At 37.9% G+C, this 23552-nt stretch overlaps 1 protein-coding gene across 3 annotated transcripts in view; it reads right to left on the bottom strand.

Moving 5' to 3' along the window:
* The window catches only part of LOC128871548 (F-box/LRR-repeat protein 7), a 92687-nt gene extending 69373 nt beyond the window's left edge, over positions 1 to 23314 (bottom strand). Inside the window, exon 1 of one of the 3 annotated variants that reach the window (XM_054113389.1) lies at positions 22977 to 23314. The gene's annotated coding sequence lies outside the window, so the exon portion shown is untranslated. Of the gene's footprint in view, positions 1 to 20521; positions 21026 to 22701; positions 22955 to 22976 lie in introns of those variants that run through there. The other 2 variants (XM_054113390.1, XM_054113391.1) reach the window with 2 other exon arrangements.
* Between the last annotated feature and the right edge of the window lie 238 nt (positions 23315 to 23552).

Consider the following 23552-nt stretch of genomic DNA (forward strand, 5'->3'; position numbering starts at 1 on the left):
CTACTGGAACACAGTTCCTCTTCGATAGATCAAAACTAGCCACTTTTAGGCGATTGTTTCCACGTCCAATTATCGACAATAAAAGTCGGGATAAGAGTTAAGGTTAAGAGAATTAGCTTATGGGAAAGCAGCTCATAATAGATGACTCCCAGCCAATCCTACTAAGCGCACAGCAAAACCGTTTTGATCGCAAATTCCGGCTTGACCACAATTTGTGCTGGCTCACCGCTCTACAATTGAACCTTGACCATTTTTGCTTGATGTGGGCGTTAGTGACCCATATCTGATGACAGAAATGGGTCGATTTTATAGCAATTCAACATTGATTCACAGACGGCCCATACATCGAGCTTATTTTTGTATCCAACACAATTCAGGAGGCTCCATAGTTATGGTTTTTGTGTAAGGGTTTGCTCCTGCGCAATCAAAAAAGTGCTCACCTGACGATCGGTTTAGACGAGTTTTTATTTGTTTTTTTAATATTTTGAAGTGTGAGGCAAAAAAAGTTTAAAATATGGTATATTTCGCTTCGTTGGTGTCCACAGTTGACGCGCGAAAAACAATTCTGAGTCAAGCAATTACAAAATGGTTTCAGAAGTTTTTTTTAGTATGAGATCTTATACAAGGTGGAGCAAAATTAATCACCCTGTCGGAAGATGTATAATTTTCGCAATTGTGTACGTCGCTCATATTTGGCTCTTCCGAACTAAACAACTGCAGTAAACAAACAAATAAGTAATGAAGCGCGTAAAGGTCAAAATAAAAATGTCCACCACTCGTTATAATTTTTTTTTATTTAATAAAAAAAGTTGTTTAAAAACCAAATTGGATGATTAATTTAGCACCACCTTGTATCTATGGTCATCCAGCATAGTAGAAGCCTACATAATGAGGTTGAAGGGATTCAAGGCGTGGTTCCATATGCCTCAACCAACTTTGATTTTCAAGATTCTTCATTGTTTTTCGAAATACTTTCAAGGATTATAACAAAACTTGGTTTGCCAAAAATATAGTAAGTTTTGCAGGGGAAATAAATATTAAATATTAAAAGTTGAAAAAATAAAATTTTGGTTGTTCGAAATGTGCTCTGTTTGCTTGTTGTTGTTGTAGCAGAAATGTTGCTTTGCTCGCTCATTCCTTTCGGTTGGAAAAATATGAGTTTTTGCACGCAGCTTAGAAACATACTTTGCGCTTGACAATACAAAAAGCAGCATTACTGCATAAAGATTTGAAAAACCGCAGATATTACAACACAAAATATATGTAATACAAAAACAAAAAAAAAAAAATAATAATAGACAACAATCGCAAACTCTAAGAACGGATAGTGGACTTACTGAATATGCTGACGAAGAAGATATTTAAAGTAAAATAGGTAAAAAAAGAGAAAAAATCGGCAACAAAACTAATAAAGGCTGCATAATGGCAGACAACAGAAAAGTAGCAGAAAAGCAAATGCAATGTAACTGGCAGCGACAACATTCCTGCATGTTGCTGCTGCTGCTGTCACTAACCAGAAAAATGCCAACGACACATATACCAGCAAAACACACACACACACACAGCCATGCGCATATTTAGAGTATACCAATACGGACATGTGTTTGGCTCGTAAGCGCAAGAAAATTCCACTTTAAGTTCATTTATTACATATGTGCATATGTATTTGTGTATGTATGCACAAGACCGCAGTTGTGTTGGTTGGTACCTCTATATTCACACATATATGTACAATATATATGAATATTTTTAAATGTTTGTGTGCATAGTAGCTTTTGCTCCATTGCTCTCTTTCGCTATTTTTTTTTTTTTCGAGTTGCACCGATGTGTTGGTGTGGCTGCCGGAGAGTTTGGAGTAAGCAAAAATTATAAAAATATTGACCACGTAGAGAGTTGCCATCATGCTAGAAAGGCGTATGGCCGCACAGTGGTATGGCTTCACTCATATTTTTTTGGCAAAAGAATTAGAATAAGGAAATTGAATACGGTTTTTGGTTTAAACTAGGAAAGAAGAGACAGGAAGATTTTTGAACTCGGTTACTTTCTCGGCGCCAATTGGACACACTAAGTGAACCCAAGTCCTTCTCCACCTGATCTTTCCAACGTAGAGGAGGCCTTCCTCTTCCTCTGCTACCACCAGCTGGTACCGCATCGAATACTTTCAGAGCCGGAGCGTTTGAATCCATTCGGACGACATGACCCAGCCAACGAAGCCGCTGGATCTTTATTCGCTGCGCTATGTCTATGTCGTCGTAAAGCTCATACAGCTCATCGTTCCATCGTCTACGATATTCGCCGTTGCCAACGTGCAAAGGTCCAAAAATCTTACGCAGAATCTTTCTCTCGAACACTCCAAGCGTCGCTTCATCGGATGTTGTCATCGTCCAAGTTTCTGCGCCATACGTTAGGACGGGCATGATGAGAGTCTTGTAGAGTGTTAGTTTTGTTTCTAAATACATATTTTAATTTAAGTATGAAAAGAAAATATATTTTAATAAAACTCTTATGAAATGTGTCGACAGTATTAAAAATGGGCGAAATCGGGCCTATTTCTCACATGACGGTATTATTCAAAAGCTCTAAAAATTAGATATTTCTTCAGTTAAATTTTGTTTTGGTTTTTGTTTGTTTTGTATTTTTATTTGTATGTACGAGGATCGTTTGAAAAGTAAGTGCACCTTTTGAATTGCTAGGCAAACATGGCCAAGGCTAAATTTACGTCTATCCAAGAGTATTATAAAACTGAGTAGACTTCAAATTAGGTTCTTAGGCGGAGCCCTCACAGGACATTGTCTCATATGAAACCATGCAAGGAAATTAGGCGTTTACACATGCCCAGCTCTAGCTAGAAGCTGGAATCGATTTTTAAAATCCTACTTCTAGATAATCTATACACTTAAGGTATCAACAACCTTTTACGCTTTGTCAAAAGCTCCGGATAGTTCAATATGGAGAGGGAAATATAGCCCATCCCCCGCGGCTCACAACGGACCCATTTCGTGGTCTAAGTGGCATCGTTGTCTCTATGTGCGATGCGACTGCCAAACCTAACCTAACCTACCCGACCTCCGAAGAAATCTGAGTAGGTCTTGGGGTACCAAGGAGCCAAGATGGTCGCTTCTTAACACAACAGTGACAAATATATCAAGCTTGATTCGAGCGAAGGCGGGGCAGAAGCACAGAAAGTGGTCCGCCGTCTTATTCTCCTCTTCACAAGCTGTGCAGAGTACACTCTCTGAGATGCTTACCTTTTCCATGTGCTATGCCCACAGAAAGTGGCCCGTCATCTTCTAGTTCGCAAAAACGGTAGACGCTAATTTGTACTAAATTTAGTTTCCTGAAATGCGCCCTCTCTATCCAGGCTTAGAAGCTTATTTGAAGTTCATCTGGAGGGAAGTATAAACTGTTTAAACTGCTTTTGTTCTGGACTCTCCATCCAGTGTTGTGTGAATTTCCTGTCGTTTTAGCCTTTGATAAATTTCTTTATGTATGCTTTGATGAGCCCACAAAGGGGTGTTCGTCTATGGAATTTTGAAGTAGCGCCTAATACTACTAGGCAGTCTGTTTGTTTGTTGCCATCATAAACTTGTTGTTCTAGTACTCAGCCTAACAAAACGGTGTTGTTTGCTCCCAAAGTATTGAGGCCAATGAGGTCTTCCTCAACAAGTTTGGAGGCTACTATATTAGACTGCAGTGCATCTAAGGATGTCTGACTTGTGCTTTTTTCAAAGGCATTCTCTGCGATAGACTTCTGTGCTATGGACTCTCACTTGAAAGAGAAAATTATCGCTTATGGGTATTAAAGTTCGGTCCAAAGATACCCTCGCCAGCCCTATCCTCCACAAGCTTTGGACCCCTCCTGTGTATAAGATTTTCTGGTCGGGCTCAATGTATGGGTTACTAGTTGTTGTTGTTATAGAAGTTCATCAAGCCTTGCCAGTATGGTATAGTCAGTGATCGTCATCGTCTATCTTCTCTAACAGTAGGCCAAAAAACATGCTATTTCGACGGGTTCGGTCCAAAGGGAGAGGCCATGTGATTAGGTGGTTAGTATCGTGCGGGGTACCTTCAAATGCCAGACATATACAGTGTAACTTCCCTCCCTTGTGCGGACATTTTTTCTATACCAAGTACCAAGTCTTAACTATCAGTAGAAGTTCTCCTCTATTGAGTGGACACCTCTCTTGGACGGACAAAAGCTGACTGATGGTGAGTGTCCACCCAAGAAAAGTTTCACTGTAGAGAGCATGTCGGGGTCGATTCTGTATGAGTAGGTGTTTAACCTGCTACAATATTCAGAATGTAGTTTGACGAAACCTACGTGGGTCTCACGAGGCAGCTGAAGCCCCTCATCTACGACGGGCGGTGGTTGGAATCCGGTGATGGTATTCGGCAGTAGGGAGCGTAGTTACCTGCTTCCCGGAGAGCCCAAATCAGACTAGTTGCCTCCTCGAGATTTTTGCACAAAAGTTATTGCATCTCATAATTTCACTGCAGGGTTGCTTATGAATTTGTTTACAAATTGCAAATGCCCTGTGAAATTGCCGATCCGATTGCCAAATATATTATTAAGTCTCAGTGCTCATGGGGTAGCCTCCTTCTCTATCATGATAGGGAGGAGGTGTGTGTTCCCAGGAGTGCACTGGGTGCTTCATTAAATCAATTTCTATTTATTTACCACTCATTACACTTTGGTGAAAAATTAGTGGATTTCCCTTTTCAGATATTTATTTTTAAAACTGCGTCATTAGATTCTTGAAATTCAATGCGCGAAATATTGATTCTTTTTGCCATCAAAATACCACTGTGCGCCGTTCTAAAAGAGGCGTGCTTTTTGCTAAATTTTATATGAAATTTGTTGTTGCATTAATAGCACCTAGTTACTGCCATAGAAGTTTCTTTTGTTATTGTTAGTTACGATGTGGCAGGCGCAGTTAATGTGATTGTGGTAAGTTGTTACTGTTTTTGTTGTTTTTATCTTACTTAAACTGTTAATTTTGGCGTATTTTTGTGGGTGACATTTACCATTTTTGTTTGTGTTTCATTTTAAGCGCTTCTATTTATGTGTGACATAATTGTAAAATTATTCAGACAGTGGACATTTAATTCACCCATAACTCATTACAAAAATGCGATTGTTTGATTGCAAATATAAAAGCCACTTTCAGAAGAATTGATAATTTTCAATTCGGATATCTTTAGTGTGTAACTGAATGGAAGAAAAGCATTCCGAAGAAAATGTGAATGCAAGAAAACTGTTCGCAATCATAAATTAATGTAAATTTTGGGTGAATGCAATCACTTAAACCATTCTGTACCACGATGTACAGAATGCGGAGGTGTGGCCAACATCAGACAGTTAGCCGGCTCTCAGCATCAGCTGATGTGCTAACGTAACTGGGCTTATGACAGCGGTCTGCTTATAAAAAACTGAGGTGGTGTTGGTGATATACGAAAGAAATCGCTACAATCTCCGCTCCTGTCTAAACAAAGACTGATTGCTCGAGTTTGTCAATACGTGTGGAATGAGCGGGCAGATTTCTGCTGCCAAATTCCCGAAGTTTCTTGCATAATTTTGTTTTGGATAGGTAAACCTGGTAATCTATCATCCTTGATTCTGTATTACTACTGGATACTAAATATTACTACCATATCATAGGAGTGTTAACCTAAGTCTTTCCGTAGAAGCGAAATATCTAACTAACTAACTCTATAAGTAGATATGAAGTTGACATGGAAAACTCACGTTAGAATGAAAGCAAACCATTGATATTAATACGATAGACCAAGGACACGCCTCCATTTTTAAAAATTCTCTTCAATTTGTGTGCCAAATAAAATACACACTACGGATCCGAATGCTCTTTGTGTATTGTTAAGCCTACGGCGCCTAAATCAACACAGCTTCCAATGTTTAAGATGTACGTACGTATCGAGGTTAAAACATCGAGTCGGATTATTATTTTGTTGACGCCAGGATCAGGTCCGCCTCTGTGCAGTACAATACGTAGGTCTAGCAAAGTTCGATATTGGAAAGCTTCAATCGTAACACACAGCCAGAAGATTCGCCACTCGGCTCTCACTCCTGCTCTCAGAATGTACTGCTTAACAAATCGGCATTTGCGAGCAATGCGGCCACTTTTATAACTCTCTGCCTACCGTCGCCGAAGAAGAAATCGAATTGCGGTCGGGTTCAATGCGATGTGATATGTACGTAAGAAAAATAAGGTAAAAATTCGTGAGCGCGAAGAGCTTGATATGCTAGTCGATAGCAAACAGCCCGAAAATTGTATCAGAAAGTTGGGTAACTTACAGAACGTTTCAAGGGCAGGGGCGTTTTCCTGTAAAAACAAAGACAGTGACTAGTCCAGAGTTAAGTTATGAAGGGAACACTTCTCATATGAAGACCCCGATTATCCGCGGAAGCCAACGGATTACCACTTGAGCTATTCAAAAATTGCGGAGAGGAGCGGTAGAGTGCATGATAAGCTCTTTTGCGAAGTACGATCGATTGGAGTTTAAGTGTGCTCTTCCCATTCCATCTTGTAATCTGCACCAAATACCGTGGAATTAGTTTGTTTAAGCATCGCCTACAAGGTCTTTTCGAGCGACACATACCATCTCTTTTTAATTTTAAAGCCACTTTCGAGAGCAAGGAAAAAAGGTCAGGTTAGGTTAAATGGCTGCCCTTACGAGGGGCCCAATTGGACAAAAATTTAAGATTTGTCCGTTGTGAAACAATACAGGGGAGAGAAGAAGAAAAATAGGGGAGGAGGAACCAGATAGGTGCGAAAAAAAGGATGAACGAACTTGGATTAGAGGATGACGACCAACAGTGGCGATTTACGTTCGTATTAACTGCTTCAAGCTACTGCTGAGTTTCACCAAATGTGTGATATTTAAATCCGATATATCCGCAAGTGTAGCGAAAAAGTGAGAGCCCAAATATATAAACCTTTGCCTCACGAGAGCAGGTATTGTACACTACGAATTTTTGCCAGAAGGTCAGACAGTTAATAGGGATTATTATTTGGACGTTATGAGACGTTTACGTGAAACAATTCGCCAAAAAAGAAATAATTTCTCGGAAAACAATAAACATAATTCGTGAATTATTAAACAAGAACGAAACGAATACCATTGAACAGTCATAGAGTTCACCTGATATCGTTATCTGCAATTTTTGTTCTGTATGATCGAGTCAAAAACCGATGTTTAAGAGCCGAAAAAAGTAGTGGAAAAATTGAAGGCGGATCTGATGGCTATACTGAAAATAGAGTTCCAGAAATGTTTCAACAGCTGGATCAAAAGCTGACATAAGAGCGTTGCCAGTACTTGAAGTGGGGAGTACTTTGAAGGCGATAATATAAATTTTGAGGATACAACTTTTATTTAAAATTTTCTAAATATATTCTGGGAACTTTTTGATCAAATTAGAAAGCAATGATTACTTTTGCCGCAAGAGATATTCGATGAGACTCACCATATGATCTTCCAACTTACAATAGTCGTCTAAAGCTCATGAAACTTCCAATCCTTGCTAGTCATAGAAAAATCTAATTCAGGAGTTCATAGTTAGACTGCTCGCATGGTAAATAGGCGATAGAAGGCTATATTGGCCTTCTTAACTCAATTTTCTCTGTGCAGCTTACAGTGAAGCTTGGGGTCAAGTATTACACCAAGATACTTGACTTCCGATGAGAGAATAAGACACTGGTTGTTTAGTCTGAGAAGCTTAAAAGGTGGAGGCTTGTATTTTCTGGTGAATATCATCAACTCCGTTTTATCAGAATTGACTCTGAGACCGGAACTGGCAGCCCAACTACTGAGGATAGCCAGTGCACCTTCCATAATTTCAGCCATTACTAATGGCAAGGGTCCTGAGACCATTCTGACGAAGTCATTGGATATGCTACCACCTTTACCCCACCCCTGCTTAAGCTTCATCCATAGCTACTAGCCAAAGGAGAGGCGAGAGAACGGAGCCCTGCGGCGTACCTTTTGTGCGAACCTAGTGATTCTAGCCCCTCCTGCCACATCATTTATTTCCCTACCACCAAGCAGGGACGAGATCCAGAGGTAGATATGTCTTTCTACCCCTAGCCTATTTAGAGCAGTGACAATTGACTCAGCCGTAACATTATTAAAGGCGCTCTCTATGTCTATAAAGGCCGCCAAAGTGAATTGTTTTCCCTCCAGAGATTTCTCTACGGTCCCTACTACCTCATGTAAGGCTGTCTTGATAGATTTCTCTTTTAGGGAAGCGTCTTGGGCTGAAGAAAGTCTGGTTCCAAAGTGCTCTCGAATATGATAGTCGAACTCTTTCGAACACCTTGAGAATAAAGGAGGTAAGACTTATGGGTCTGAAGTCCTTGGCCAAGACGTGGTCTCTCCTTCTTGCTTTAGGAATGAAGACCACCTTGGATTTTTTCCAGCTTGCAGGAACGTGGTTTAGCAAGATCTTTTGAAGAACGGGAACCACCAAGGTTTTAGTCTTCTGAAGCATTACTGGCATGATACCATCGATGCCTGGAGCTTTGAAAGGGAAAAGCTTTCGATTGCCCAGTTTATTCTGTTGACGGATAGAAAAGGTGTCAGGGACATCGCAGGTAACCCCTCCTGCCGATTCGCGCCTTCGTTACAGACTGGAGCAATAGAATTTTCCGGGGAATGGGCATCAATAAGGATTTTTAAAGATTCGCCTGCAGATTCAGCCCACTCCCCTTCTCTCTTTTGACAAGAATTTTACAAGAGTGGCCCTTGGAGAGAACCCTACTGAGTCAGGCCGAGTCTTGCTGTAGTTGCTTATTTGCCTAAAAATTAGATATATATATGGTCTTCACTCACTCTACCGACTTTAAGAAGTGGCCTGTTAAATTAGTAGCACAACCAGGAATTAGTGGAACAAGCATTTTGTTCAACACAAAGCAATAACAACGAAAAACAAAAAATAAAATAAAACGAAACGAAACTAGAAAGTAATTTTGATGCGACAACTTACAAAACGATCCATTCAGCATCATCGCCGTTGACCTCATTACGCAAAGCTGCGAACATTTTAGCCGAGCGCAATAAAGCAAATTGATTGCCACAAAAACAATACACAACAGCAATTTATGTATGTTATTATTGTTGTTGTTCTTATTGTAATTGTTGTTGTTGTTGTTGTCATTGTTACAACTAGTATCAGAAGACACTGACATGTGTATAAAGTTGCCCATTCTCCGCTAGAAAATTAAGTTTTTCCTTTGCGCTTTGCTTTGAAAAATTTCTTCTTGCTTAAAGAAGGATTAAAATGCAATAAAAATGCAATAAAAGAGAGAATAAAAGAATAATAATAGTTACAAAATGGAAAGATGTAACAGGTATCAATCTGCAAACTTTTGCAGCGGGCAGTGAAAGAGTGAAACTATCAATAAAAATTAAAATTAAAATAAAAACGCAGAGTTAATGAAATAAGCCACAACAACAACAATAAGGAAAAAGAAATTATTTTAACCAAAAAATTGGAAAAAAGTTTCTGCTGTGAGAAGCAAGAAAGCGCAGAAAAGAAAAACAATTTTTATAAATGGAAATGTGTTAGTGGCTAAGACAGAAATGGTAGCGGGACAAATGTAGTGAATGGGAGCGCCATGGGTTTTTAGCGCTGAGAGAGTCTAACTACTCGTAACAGTTGAAACCGTGCAGTGGCGGTGGTTTGTTGGTGATGGTGGTATCAGTGAGCAAAAATGTCGCTGTGCAACTAACTGCAATTATTGGTATTGGTGTTGTTTTTTTTTTTTTTTTGGTTTGCGTTATAGACTGCCCATAGCTGGTTGCCAACTGCCGATTACACGACTGGGTTACCAAACAACTTTGTTGGGAGACAAATTTAGGTTTTTGTTGTAATATGCTGTTGTTGCTTTCTGATTATTTTATTTCATTTTTAAGGTGCAGGCGATTTGCGATTATTTTTGTTGTTGCTTTGTACCCATCAACCGCCATACAGCTGCTGACTGCTGTACGTAAAACCACTAACAACTTTTGTGCCATTCATTGCTGCTGCTGCTGTGGCAGATACAACAGTTTTACTAATATAGGTGTGCTTGTTCTCGTTTTCTTTTTTGTTTTGGTAAGACAATTTTGATTGTATTTATTTAAATTTTTTTTTCTTTATAAATATTGCTCTTGTAAAGGAAAAGTTTGTGCAATTTGACGAACTGTTTCAATAACACGACTCCTAGCATAGATAGAAGTTATTCTTTATTTTCATTAAGGCATGAAGAGATGAAGAAGAAAAGGGGAAATTGTAATAAGTATTGTTTTTGTTGTAACTACACAAAATATTCCCCATAAATTTTTTTAACATGTGGCCTAATAAGACCAATAGCAACTTATGGCTGCGATGAAGTTTGGTTATGGTTATGGCCACTACAACATTAAAAACCACCACCAACGCTTTGAGCGAAAGATATTGAGGAAAATATTTGGTCCAGTAAAGGAAGCTGCTGGAACTTATAAAATAAGATATAACAACAAATTCGAACAACTGATAACGGACCAAAACATTGTGCTATTTGCTAAGGCGCACAGGTAACGATGGTTCGGGCATCTACTCGAAATGGACGACAAGCGGATAATGAAAAATACCTTCAACTCCTATATGATTGACGAGCGATGCAAAAAACCGAGAAGTATGTAAGAGAAGCACTGTCTCAGCCTGAGCAGTAATTGCCGTTGATAAAGTGACAGCGCTTGGATATAAATACGGCGAGCGCTTATCGCATATTCTTCTTAGAAAAGTTTTTTGAGTTCTTCTATGTTTCTACTTGATGCTTCAATTTGCGAGCACAATATCAGTGCCGGAGAGAGCTAAACACACTTCAACAGCCCCTATCAGCGAACTCGGCCAAGATGGAAAATATTTATTTATTATTTATTGAACATATAATAAATTAAAAGCATATGTCAAGGTTGTTTTTGGCAGCAACTACTAAATTACATTTAGGCAAAAACAACAACAAACTGCCGAAAAGCTCTGAACAACTTCTTGGTGTACTTGCCTTATCATCCACTTGCTGATATATCACAGTTGGCTCAAATAAGAATATTATTTGCAGTACCTTTCTTCGCAATACGCTCATCACAATGTAATTGTTCCTTCTATTTTGCCTTTTGAACTAAAATAAAAGTATGAATGGAATAAATTTAACTGTGCTACAGTTGCATCAATAGAAAATATTAAAAAATTATAATTCATAAAATTTTAGGATAAATATCAAGAGGATTGAGGCAGAGGCAGTTTGCTTCTCGGAAAGCCGACTTTTCTTAACTAAGTTTGATCACATATCAGAATTCCTGCAAGCAGATGCACTATTAAGCATCGGCAGATCGGTGAAAAAATACACACGTTTGCAAAATTGTAACTTTTTTTCTGTTTGATATGAGACTGGATTCCAATTTATTCTCTCGCGCTGAACAAAATTCTGGGGCCCAAAAATCAGCGGTAAAAACACATAAAAATGTATTTTTTTTACTTCAGTTAAAGCTTGAAACTGTAATAATCAAATATGAAAGTACCAAGAAAAAAACCGTTTCGAATAAAATTGGGTGAGGTTTAGCGCACTAGGCAGGGCAACAGCCCGTGGTACATTCCGGTACATACACATATTCCCATGTGGTTAACCCTTTAAGGTTCATTGATTGCGATCGAATTCCAAACTAACAAGCTAAAATTGAGCTAAACTCATAAAAATGGATACTTGGTTTCGAAGTCGTTGATTACAGAGTTTTAGAAGTAGATTTATTACAGATTTACACTTCGACCTCATGGTATTTTGTATCCCACTTGGAAAAATAATTAAAATTTGTCCGTTGTGATAAGGCCGGCGGGCCAATTAGATGTCCTAAATTCAGTAGTTTTCGCGAAGCGTTGTAGGATGAGAAAAAAAACAATTAGCCAAATGAAGTTTTGGGGATAGTTTAATATATATTTGAATTAAAAAAAAAAAAATTTGTACAATCTCCAACAATATATTGTAAGCCGAGTTATCAATAGATTCCCAGAGCGCCTTGCCACTGAAGTATCCAACTTCTGTACAAGATACAACTTGCAATTTTCATCTGAAAACAAAAAAAAAAAGATTATTAATTTTGATGTAATTATCTTCGATGTGAACTAAGAAACACGTAAAATTCGAATTTTTGGGGAAGGTAGAAAAAAAAGTGGTTTTCAAGGAAAAAAAAAATTCTTCAACTGGGTAAAAAAGTCGCTTAAAAAAAGTTTTTGGATGTTTTTTTTAGTTCACATAGAAGAGAAAACAATACTGAAGATAACGCATTTTGAATGAAATGGATAGCTCGTTTAGTTTTTTTGCAATCGTGTACATAAATTAGGTAAAATCGTGAAAATGAAAAGCCGAGAAAACGCGCTTCAAACTACAACAATAAGCGCACGGTTGCTCGACGCCGCACTACGCTCTGCTCTGTAGCTCTGCAAATACTTGGAATTTAACTCTGAAAATTTGTGTCTCATGTTCTTGAATATCTAAGCTATTGATTTCAGGAAAAAAAAAAATCGATTTTTTTGACCTTTTAATTGGCCCGCCGGCCATAAGGGCTGAGATGATTCCACCTCATCCTCCATACAGCTTCTGCAGAATCGGGGCCAAAAGAATCTTGCGACTTTGTACGTTTGCGCACTAGTCCAGCGCTCGTTGAGTTGATGCAAGGCCCATCTTTCTAGGAATAGACCACAGATTCTCAAGGGCACCTCAGTCCTCTTGTTTTGCGGGGAAACTGTCTTCAGCGTCCCCTGTCTAGCCAGCTCACCAGCCCGGCAGTTTTCCTCTATGTCGCTGTGACAGTGAACCCAGATGAGTCCTAATACCAAAGGACGGCTTTTGAACGTAAAAACACCGATCCCGAAACCCTAATTGCCGCTTGGCTGTCGGTGTAGATATTTACGACTTTTACAGTAATTACAGAAGTAATCAAGTAATCCACCGCTTCCTCTACTTGGTAAACACTGCAGCGGTCTGGAAGCCCAAATTTGAGCTTGAAGGTGGGCTCCTCGCAGAATACTCCCCTACCAACTCTTCCATCCAACTTTGAGCCATCCGTAAACACATTTGTCATTATTATGAATTGGCTCCTGTAAAGTATTTGGGAAATTCCAGCAAAACGTCAAACTTCTGAATAAACAAGTAAAACCGAAGCGCCTCCATACCAAGATATAGCAGTAGATTAGCTGATTTGTCTTGAGTTTTCTCGCGATTAGTTGATTTTAATGACGAAACGAAATTAACAACAACAGCGATGGTTATGTTGATTTTTTTCGTACATAACCAGAATAGTTTCAGTTTTTTCATAAACAAGACGCTGTCACACCCCGGTTACCTCAGCAAATCAGCTGATTGTCAGTCTGATATTGACCCCACTTCTGCGTTCTGTACATCGTGATGATAGTAGGCCAATGCAAATTTAGAAAAAGAAATATAAAAACCATCGTTTGTCTAGTATACACGCAGTGTACAATCTCATAAGTCACTTGAGAAGTGGAGACATGCGCTACACGAATGAAATCGTAGACAAAAGTCGCAATTTGCTGCAATCTCACAGGCGAGCAAAATATTAAGCACAATCCGCTTAAGTGCGACGGGTTTTTTCTTCACATACAGGTAAACCATACACCATTTTCTTAATCCCACTTCTTGACCTCCTCCAATTATGCTTTTATAATATTACGCAGAGTTTGTGTGAATTCTTGCTCGAGGTCACCAAACTATCGCCAGCATACGCGATGACTTCTCGTTTTACCCAATCCCGCTCCACAGTAGAAACCTGATTGCATTATATTTTTTTATGTGAAGTGCTTTAAACAATTAAGAAAATATTAAGTTTCATGAATACGGCTACTGTAAAATTTTGAACATTTATTGTCTGTACAAGTATTTCAGAATATTATCTTGAAAGCAACGATTATTTTCAATTTGTTTAATACCGATCATACAAGCAACACTTCTTTTCCATTTTTTTTGTTTTACTCAATTACGTTTACTGCCAATTCTTGTCTTTTGAAATCAGTTTTTTTGTATTTTTTCTTTGTATTTTTTTTTTCTTTTTTCTTAGGTTTTTCTTTATTTGTTTATATCAAGGAAGCAGTTGCCATTAGATTGGACAACGAATTGCTTAAAATGCATCTCCCTATTAGGTTATCGACTAGAGCTATAAATAATAGTGAATTTTATTGCAGCTATCAAAGTTTTATCACCGCGTACATACAACAAACTATTAACCGAAAATCGCTCAACAAATGGACCAACAACGGCAAGTACTAAAACAATCAACTCGCCAAATAGCGTACGGTAAACGTTTCAAATTTCAACTCCGACTCAAGCGTTGGCGGATAATTTACAGTCAACTTGGTGTGGTATCGCAGCAATCCCATACACATACAAATACACACACATGCACATATGTATTTCATGAATTACTAAAAAGCAAAAAAAAAAAAAAAAAATCGAATCACCACTAGTTGAGTTGCTGTAATGCTCAAAGTGTTAAATTGACGACTTCGGGTAATTTTCGTTAATAATTGGCGAGTGCCTATAAGATAGATGGAATCGAGTACGAGTGGAGGATAGAGGAATGGCTGAGAGATTAATTTTTGCATTTCTTCATTGACGAATGACTGCCTAGTATTGCAGACGTTTGTAGGTGTGTTTACTGGTGTATGTATTTATGTACCACTACTCCTTGTTCCCTTACTTTGTTGTACTTTCCCCAGCCCTTTTCATAAAATAATGCTTTAGATTTGCATTTTTTTGCTGGGTAACAAATCCACGCTTGGTTTGTTTGTGTATGCAGACGCTTCTGTTGTCGTTTGCATTTACCTTTACTGCACTGTTCCCTAACAGCCAACGTATGTTCTGAATTTGGCGAAAGGGTATCACGCAGAGCCGGCAACAGGATGCTGTAACCACTTCCCGTCGAGTGGTGATTTCTTTGTTGTTGTTAATAATTTGTCTGTATTCCCTTTTTTTGTTGCAAGGCAATGCAATGTTTGTTTTTGCTTGTCGTTCTACTTTATATATTTTCTTTTTCTTACTTAGATCATTTCATGTGTGCAGTAGTTTTTATTTGCAATTTGTGCGGCAGCCATAAAATGCTCAAGGAGTGATGTTAATGTGACGACTTTTAACGCTAGTTTGTCTCAATTTTTAGCACAGCAGAGAAGGCAATCAACAAGGACAGATGTACTCATGTGCGCCTGTAGGTATGTATTTAATCCCGGATAATTTCGTTAATCTGAGGACTGTGGAGTTTTAAAATGACAATCCCGAGATATTTTTTCGGGATAAAAGTATGCCCTAATGTGCAAAGCTTGCCGCAGAGGATTGGTGCTGTTATTAAAGCAAAGGGTGTACCTACTGAATATTAATGTTTTATCGCTAATTCCTTTTATTTGTACTGATTTGTTAATAAAATATCATTATTTCACTTTTTAAATTGAAAAATTCAGTAATTGATGGGGTACGTAATACTTTTGGCTAACGTTGTAGCATTCACATTCTCTTAGTAAAAAAATATGATTCCGTGTTTTCATGGGTACTACAGTACTAATTGCATATCATCAAACCACTTTTTGAAGCTCGGAAAAAGTTTGATTTAGTGCGTTATGAATACTAAAGTACAGTGTCAGAGGAAAAGAACCGGTTTTTTTCTTGTAACTTCAGGATATATTTCGTTCTGCTTTTTGCTGCATAATAGTCCCACTCAAGGGCTACGATGCCAGTGCTAACTCAGGTTAGTGTCGTTCGAAACTTTCCCGTAAACGCAACCAAACAAAAATGAGTGAGAAGTACGCGAAGCGTTTTGAGGCGGTATTTTTATGCACGTATTCGAAAAGGTCGAAATTATCTTACGTCGCGGCTGCAAAAGTGATTGAAAAATCAAAAAAAGTTTGTTGTGATGTGGAATCAGCGGTATAACGTGTACAAAGAGAAAAAGTGATCGTCCAACTTTTTAAGCGGGACCCTTCTTTGTGATCACGAGCACTAAGCACGATCAGTTCTTCCTAAAAAGGGAATAGATCAGAGTATCAACTCCATCGGACGTGAACTGAAGGAGGCGAACACCGTCCCACATCATCAAACCCACTGTTCTCAGAAAAACACATTGCGAAAGAACAAAACAAGAAAATGGCGTCACAGTATTGAACTGGTCTTCCTAGTCCCCAGACGACAGCCCCATTAAAAATTTGTGGGAAATTATGAAACCGCATCTTCCTGGAAGGCCAGTCCATGATTTAAAGCAACTCGTGCGTCAAGTTTGCAAAATCTAGTCGACGAGCTACGCAGAAAGTTCAAAGCATGCCGAGAAGATGCCAGGCTATACTCGACAACGATGAAGACTACACGGTTTATTGAGTAATTGGGACTCGTTTAAATATATACCTTTTATACTTCATGAATAATCGCGGTTCCTTCATTTCATACCATTGGACAAGTTTGTAAAGCTCGTTTTAACATGACAATCTGAGAATTCTTTTCTTTTCGGAATATTGCATTTACATTTTCCTAGGGCAAAACTTGATCATGTTTCGTCATGGATACTGTAGCATTCATTTTATACCACTTTTTAAAGCCCAGGATTTCATATAACCGAACTTCTTTGCAAAGCTCGGAATTTTCAGGGTTTAAAATGATAAGCCCAGGATATCTGGATATTTCGAAATATAGCATTAAGGTCTTCCTAGCTAGTACACCTCACATACTATAGTATTAACTACAATATCGTAATATTTGCCCTGGCACATTTCAAAACCAAGCGATGTTTCAGACGAAGTGACTGGATAAAGAATCAAAGTGAAAGAAGGGTCTGGTTGTGAACGAGGACAATATAAAGTACCTCCTGTCATCAAATAAACAGTCGGCGCACACGTGTATCGAAAACTACATCACTGTTGACAGTTATGATTTTGAAGTTGTGAGAGACTTCGTTGACAAAACACAATTACACAGAGTAAACCGGGCTCAGAAGTGGTAGAGGCGCTTAGCAGTGAACCACTGCCCCGTATGGTCTACCCACCATATGGACTATTAGCCATGATGCAATTATTAAAGTGCGGTTCGTTGGCACCATCTCACTCTAAACCGGCCATGCTGAATACCATCTAGAGACCAAGTCTTTGGCAAAATGAAGAAGCTTGAACAAGTTTTTTTTTGCTTAACGGAACAAAGCTTAAAACCTAGTCCGAGCTTTCTTAAAAACTTATTAAAAATGAGCGAAACGAGCGATCTCAGCAGGGACATAAGAAAACTGTTTTGGAAATGTAGGAAATCTACTATTTCCTAAACCGAGCTAAATTTTTTCGAATCGTTTTTCCGTGGCATTTCTAGCAAATTGCCGAAATTAAAATCTGAAATAAAACATGTTTGGTAGCTTTTGACCCTTTTCGGTTTAATTAAGTGCCTACATAAGGAAACTTGGACTGATTCGAAAAGGCAATCAGAAATCTGTAAATGCATTTCTGTCATGGAAAAGCAATTGATACAAAAATCATGTGCCATTTCGAGCCAGCATTAAAACTATAAATGAAAATACAAGTTTGGCCTTAATCTGTCAAAGTTGTATAAAGGAGCCAAATGAAAAGATAATTGAGTCCCATCACTTTTTCAACACCGGTAGTTTTGCACTCTCAAATTGATTGTAGAAGGGAGGCGAGTGAGTTTGGCGCAGAACGAGAAATTTCTGGCATCACTACAAGTAGTTGGGCTGTAACCGATCTTAACAGACACACATTTCAGGTACTTCCCTTGGGCGGACATTTTCTAATACGCCTAGTTTCTGGCATCGGGAAAAATTCCCCTCCCTTGAGTGAAAATTACTCTTGGTATTGGGAAACAGGAAACCACCATTTAAAGCTTTTTCGAAGGAAGTTGATGGTGCTGGCATCCAGATAGCAACTAGCCTTTAATTTTTGTCAAAATGACTTATTTTGTAGGCGATCAACAATGACGAAACGAACCAATAGCAAAAAGCCCAATGGGCCCAACTGTATAGAAACTTTGACCATTATTGTTGAATTATGGTATGTACGGTTTTGCCATTTATTTAAGATTATATTGTTGTTATTGTAGCAGTGCATCAAGCCCTGTCGATGTGGTGTCGATTGGTGACTCGTCATCGTCTATCTCAGCGAACAGTAAGCCCAGAAAATATGCTGTTTCGGCAGGTTGGCTCCAGAGGGAGAAGATGGTTAGGTGCGTGGGTTTAAAAGGGCAAGTGAATAGATGGTTATTGTCGTGAGGGGTTCACATGCCTTACATATATTGAGTACCTCGGTGTCGGAATTTAACCGGGTACAATATCCTGAAAGTAATTGATCCAAAGTTACGCAGGTCGAGCGAAGCACCTGAAGCACTTCGTGTGGGCTGGGTAGTGGTTGGACTCCGATGAAAGCTTCGGCAGTCGGGGGTTAAAGAAGGAGTTTAGGAAATATACTCCCAATGAATGTCGTTTAATGTTTGTCTAAATACTATCCGATTCAGTAGTTGCAGTTGTGTCTGGCTGGAATCTCGTCATTGCAGTCGAAGAAATGCACCCTGAATCCTGCGGTAGCACGCCGGCAGAAATTGTATACTAAGCATCTTTCTGTGCTCCTTGGCCGGGAGCATGAAGGACTCCTTATACAGATGTTGCAGGGAGACATCGGGGGCTATCCCGTGACTGCCCTGATAACAGTATTCTGAGAGATCTGAAGCTTTGCCTATTCTGAATGACGACGGCTTCTTAAACGTCTGCATCTTTCGAATGGGATCATGCAGAGGACACAACTTTCCATAATTAATTTGCATTAGCTTTGATTTCTTTCTAAAAGCTTATGCTTTATATGCCACCATAAGTTTTCGATGGGGTTCAGATCTGGTGCTTGTTGCTGGCCACTCCAGCACGTTGATTTTGTTATCCCGAGAGAAGTCCTTTGCTTGCTTGCTCCTAACTTTCAGCCGTGTTCTTGTTGGAAAACACATTTCAGCGACCTTTCCTCTTCTACATATGGCAGTATAACTTCTGCTAGTATTTCAATGCACCTTCGCTGATCCATGACATCCACCATTTACATATATATAGTAGGCCTGTACCGTTATAGGATATGAAAGCGTACACTAACATTTTAGCTTATCCGCACTTGAAATTTAATGCTACAAAAAGAATTTCACGTCAGGCGCTCAAAGATGCTACTTATTCGGTCACGGAAAAATGTCTCTATGTTAATTGCTTTGATCACGGGCCGCTGTCTCAAATATTGAAAGTACCTCATTTCGATAATTGCAGAAGCTCGAGGATTGAGGAGGAGGAAGACATTGTTGTTGTTGTTGTTGTAACAGCATAAACATTCCCCATACTTACATACGAGGAATGCTGCTGGAGTTACAGTCCTTGGCCGGATATAAATCCGGGTCGTTTCGGTAACGTAGAACCGACTGTCGTGGAAACGACGGAGGAAAACATCTTCTCTGTTACTGTTCCGCATGGCAGCCACTAGGCTTAGATACTTTAGCTCATCGTTCTTGAATGACACAGACGACCTTAGGGATACAGGTCTCATACATACATACATACATCCAGCCAGATCAATGGGTTTGCACTTAAAACAAAATGGTTTAACGAGGAGTAGCAGATAAACAGCTACATTGGTATCACAATGAATCTAAATGGTCTAAGTGGTTTGGCTGTTTTAACGGTTTTGGTGCTGTATTGTGACTGATCATCAGCAGTTTCCGGCCTACTTAGTGGGCATTTTGAGCCAAAAAGAGCCACTTTATTTTAAATATTTTGCGATTTTGAGAGTGGCCACTTGACTGAGCATTTGCAATGCTTAGTCTATTCTTTAAGTGCCCCTTGATAAAAAGTGGTTACTTTAGTGGCTATGAACTTTCAGATTTGAATCCAACAAACGGCTTCACACTGCCACTGTACTGCCTTAATCTTCTGCAAACGAATATCTTTGTTGACGTCGCACTAAATTAATTATTTTGTGGTCGATTTTTCCTCTCGCCTATAGGTAAAAATGCAAAGCTTTTTCTGAGCAAACGTCTTATCAGCCAAATTTTAGTATTTACATAAATAATATATGCTAAAAATTTACAATTTTAAATTCCAGACTTGTGGCAACAAATAAGGGAAAACTTTAGAATAGAAGTCCCTAGTTTTGGTGGCAAGAGTGGTACCATTAGAAAACTGGCGTCTTCCCTCTTCAACCATATCCAATTTTAGCTACCGGAAACTTCTAATTTTCGAGTTATTTTCAGTTAAAGTTTTCGAATTTGTTAGTACCGCATGGCGATAAGCACTGATGTCAATTATTTTAGTTTCACAAATACTTTGAAACATTTAAAACTGTTAGCATTTCCTTTAATTATTATTTATAAAAATTTATTATTATTATTATTCGAAAATAACTTTAATTTGCATGCCAAGTAGCAAACATTTTTCGAAATTGATAACGAATGCACGCAGCTTACAACCATTTTTGCACCTAAAATCGGTAGCTGCAATTCCAAAGCGAGCCCTTCCCATAACCATAAATAGTTTATTGTTTTTGGTGTTTTGAAAATAGTCAGCCTTTTTTGTACGATTCTGAAAAACGTGGTTTAGGTTTTGCGCGAAACTCTGGCTTAAAGTGCAAACTTGTTCCATTTGAGGCGTATTAGGCGAAACAGCCTCGCCGAATTTCAATGCCTGTGTAAATACAATTGAATGTATTGCTTAACTCTTTGTTCTCGTATTATTATTTTTTTTTTTTTAGTTTTCTTGTTTTGTTTGTTTTCAGTGCAAGACAATTATTAATATTATATTTCAACTAAAACTTTTGTTCACAAACTTGTTTTGAATTATTTTATGATCACTTATAGTTGTTGTCATTGACTCCAACACACAGAAGTCATAGAAGTGCAACGAGTGTGGTGTTATTGGATCATTGCCTACATACAGACATTCTTAATACCGAACTCTTAAACTTTTAAGTGACACTAATCGCTGCGTTAATATATTTTATAGTAAAGATTATCATTCACCATAAAAACGCGTTAATTTAAAATTCAAAGTTTTCTCATATTTCATGTTGAGAAAATGATTTTACATTTTTAATTCGTATTTAATCTTTCAATTTCACTACAATATAACAGGTTGTTTGACTTCAGCTTTAATCCCATTGGTTTAGTTATTATTTGTAGCTCATCACTGATGATCTACCTTTTATTAATTGCATTATACTATTTTTTAGGGAGAGGTACTAAATTCTGCTTTTCAAAATTCTTTCGCATGAAAATTCTGTAAAAATAAAAAAAAAAAATTCTGTCCAGCCTAAATTCTTTTGGTTCAATATTCTGTATTTAAAATTCTGTATGATCAAAATGATGGAGAACTGAAATTCTGTATATTAAAATTCTGGAATCAAAATTATTTTCGATCAAAATGCTGTAACAATATAACCAAATAAGCAGATAACCTAATAAGCACGCTTACCTGAATAGCACATTTATTTTATGAATAATGGAATTCTGATTTTATAGAAACAAAAATTCAAAAATTCATTCAAAACAAAAGTTATTACATTATAATGGCGAAACAATTATTCTAATATATTATTAAATTTTTAGCAATTCGCTTTATAAAAGAAACATGCCTTAATATAAGCCTTTTTTGTTATTCTTTTAATTCTGTTGTTTGCTTTTACAGCCTTCTTCGTTTGACTAATTTTGTGACCATTTTGAATTTTAGCTAGTTGTGCTTTCGCACAAACCAGCTCGCCTTTTAGATCATTAATTAGTTTGTACAACCCTGAGTTTCATTTCCGAACAATAACTTTTAGCCGTCGATGCCAAACCTCAATACTGTTTTGCGTTCTGGGGAAAGCGATATTGGACTTATCGTGCACTGACCAAAATTTTGGTGGGTATTTTGGTATACAATGAAAGAATGGGAATTGATTAAAACAGTTAGGTATTTGAACGAAGTATACAGAAAATATTGCAATTATTCTACAATATATTTTGTCTGAAGCTATAAATACATACAAACATATGTATATTTGCTTTATGTAAATCTGTTTTGATAATATAGGAAACCATATGGGTCAAGACAAGTCTTGTATTGGCAGTATTTTGTTTTGCAAAACTCTATATTGAAAAATCGGAAGAGCATATGGAAAAATATAAAAGTGCGCACTTTTTTTATTTATCCATATGCTCTTCCGATTTTTCAATACAGAATTTTGCAATGCAGAATTTTGGCAATACATAATTTTGATTTACAAAATTTAAAATTACAGTGTTCCGCAATACAGAATTTTAACATTACAGAATTTTGCATTACAGATTTTTGAATACAGAATATTGAATACAAAATTTTAAATACAGAATTTTGAGCCAAAATCATATTGTACCCAACCCTATTTTTTACCGAATACTGAAAATTTCGACTTCTTATAATACAAGAAGAGGTAGAAGAAAATGCATATGTGCATATATAATTTTATTTACTGTTGTTGCTATTGTTGTCGCATTTATTGTGCGTGTGGATATCACAATTTTGTGCTCATTTGAATATTTTCTCCGCGCAGCAGCAGCGTATTAAAACAAAATACAAAAATATATGCACATACAAAAACACGAAAGCACCACACAAGCACACTTCTTTGCACAAACTCACACTTACACACACAAGCATGTTCACGCATAAATTTACACAGGCATCACGACCACTTCGCCTTCGTTGACTTCGTGCGATCGTACGATGTTTCACTTGTTCACTTTGCAGTTGTTTTAAGCGGAGTTTATGCTTTTATGTTTTGTTTTATGCTATCTAGTTTTCTTTTTTTGGGCTAGTCGCTATTGATTTACTTTTTAATATTATTTATTGTTGTTGCACCAACATTTTTCGTGGACTTATTAAACATTACATATAAATATAATTTGCCTTTATGCACTTACATTTGCTTTTGACTTTGTTATTTTCGCTGTTGTTGGCAATTATTGTTGCTTTTGCATTTTGAAATGTGCACTTTTTCTACAATAAAAATCTCAAGCTCTTCATTTAATGAATTCACACACGAACACGCAATCGCCTCAAAGCAAAATATCTACCATATGTTTTTGTTTTTTTTTGCAAATATAAATATACAGCGGCTTATGCACATAAAATTATACATATGTGCGCATGTCAATTTGTTAGTTCGTGGTTATTCCGTCGGTTTTCGTCCCGTCATACACGACCAATTAGCCACTCAAGAGAACACACAGCACCGGAGCGCAGGTAAAATGAAACTGTCTCGAAGGAGCGAACGTTGATGCTGCTGTGCCTGATAGGGGAACATTTACATACATACATAAGTAGAGTTGCGAACAAGTTTGGTGCGATCAATTGGTTGTTGTTAGTTTGCTTGCTGTTTGGTGAATAGTGGTAGAAGCCATATGTGGTCAAAAGAGAGAATTAAAATTTATCCCATGAAATGGCGGAAAAACAATTGGGCGGTTGATGATTAAAGAGAATCAGAATAATCAGAAAAT

Source organism: Anastrepha ludens, chromosome 2, assembly GCF_028408465.1.
Source record: "Anastrepha ludens isolate Willacy chromosome 2, idAnaLude1.1, whole genome shotgun sequence".
Lineage (NCBI taxonomy): Eukaryota > Metazoa > Arthropoda > Insecta > Diptera > Tephritidae > Anastrepha > Anastrepha ludens.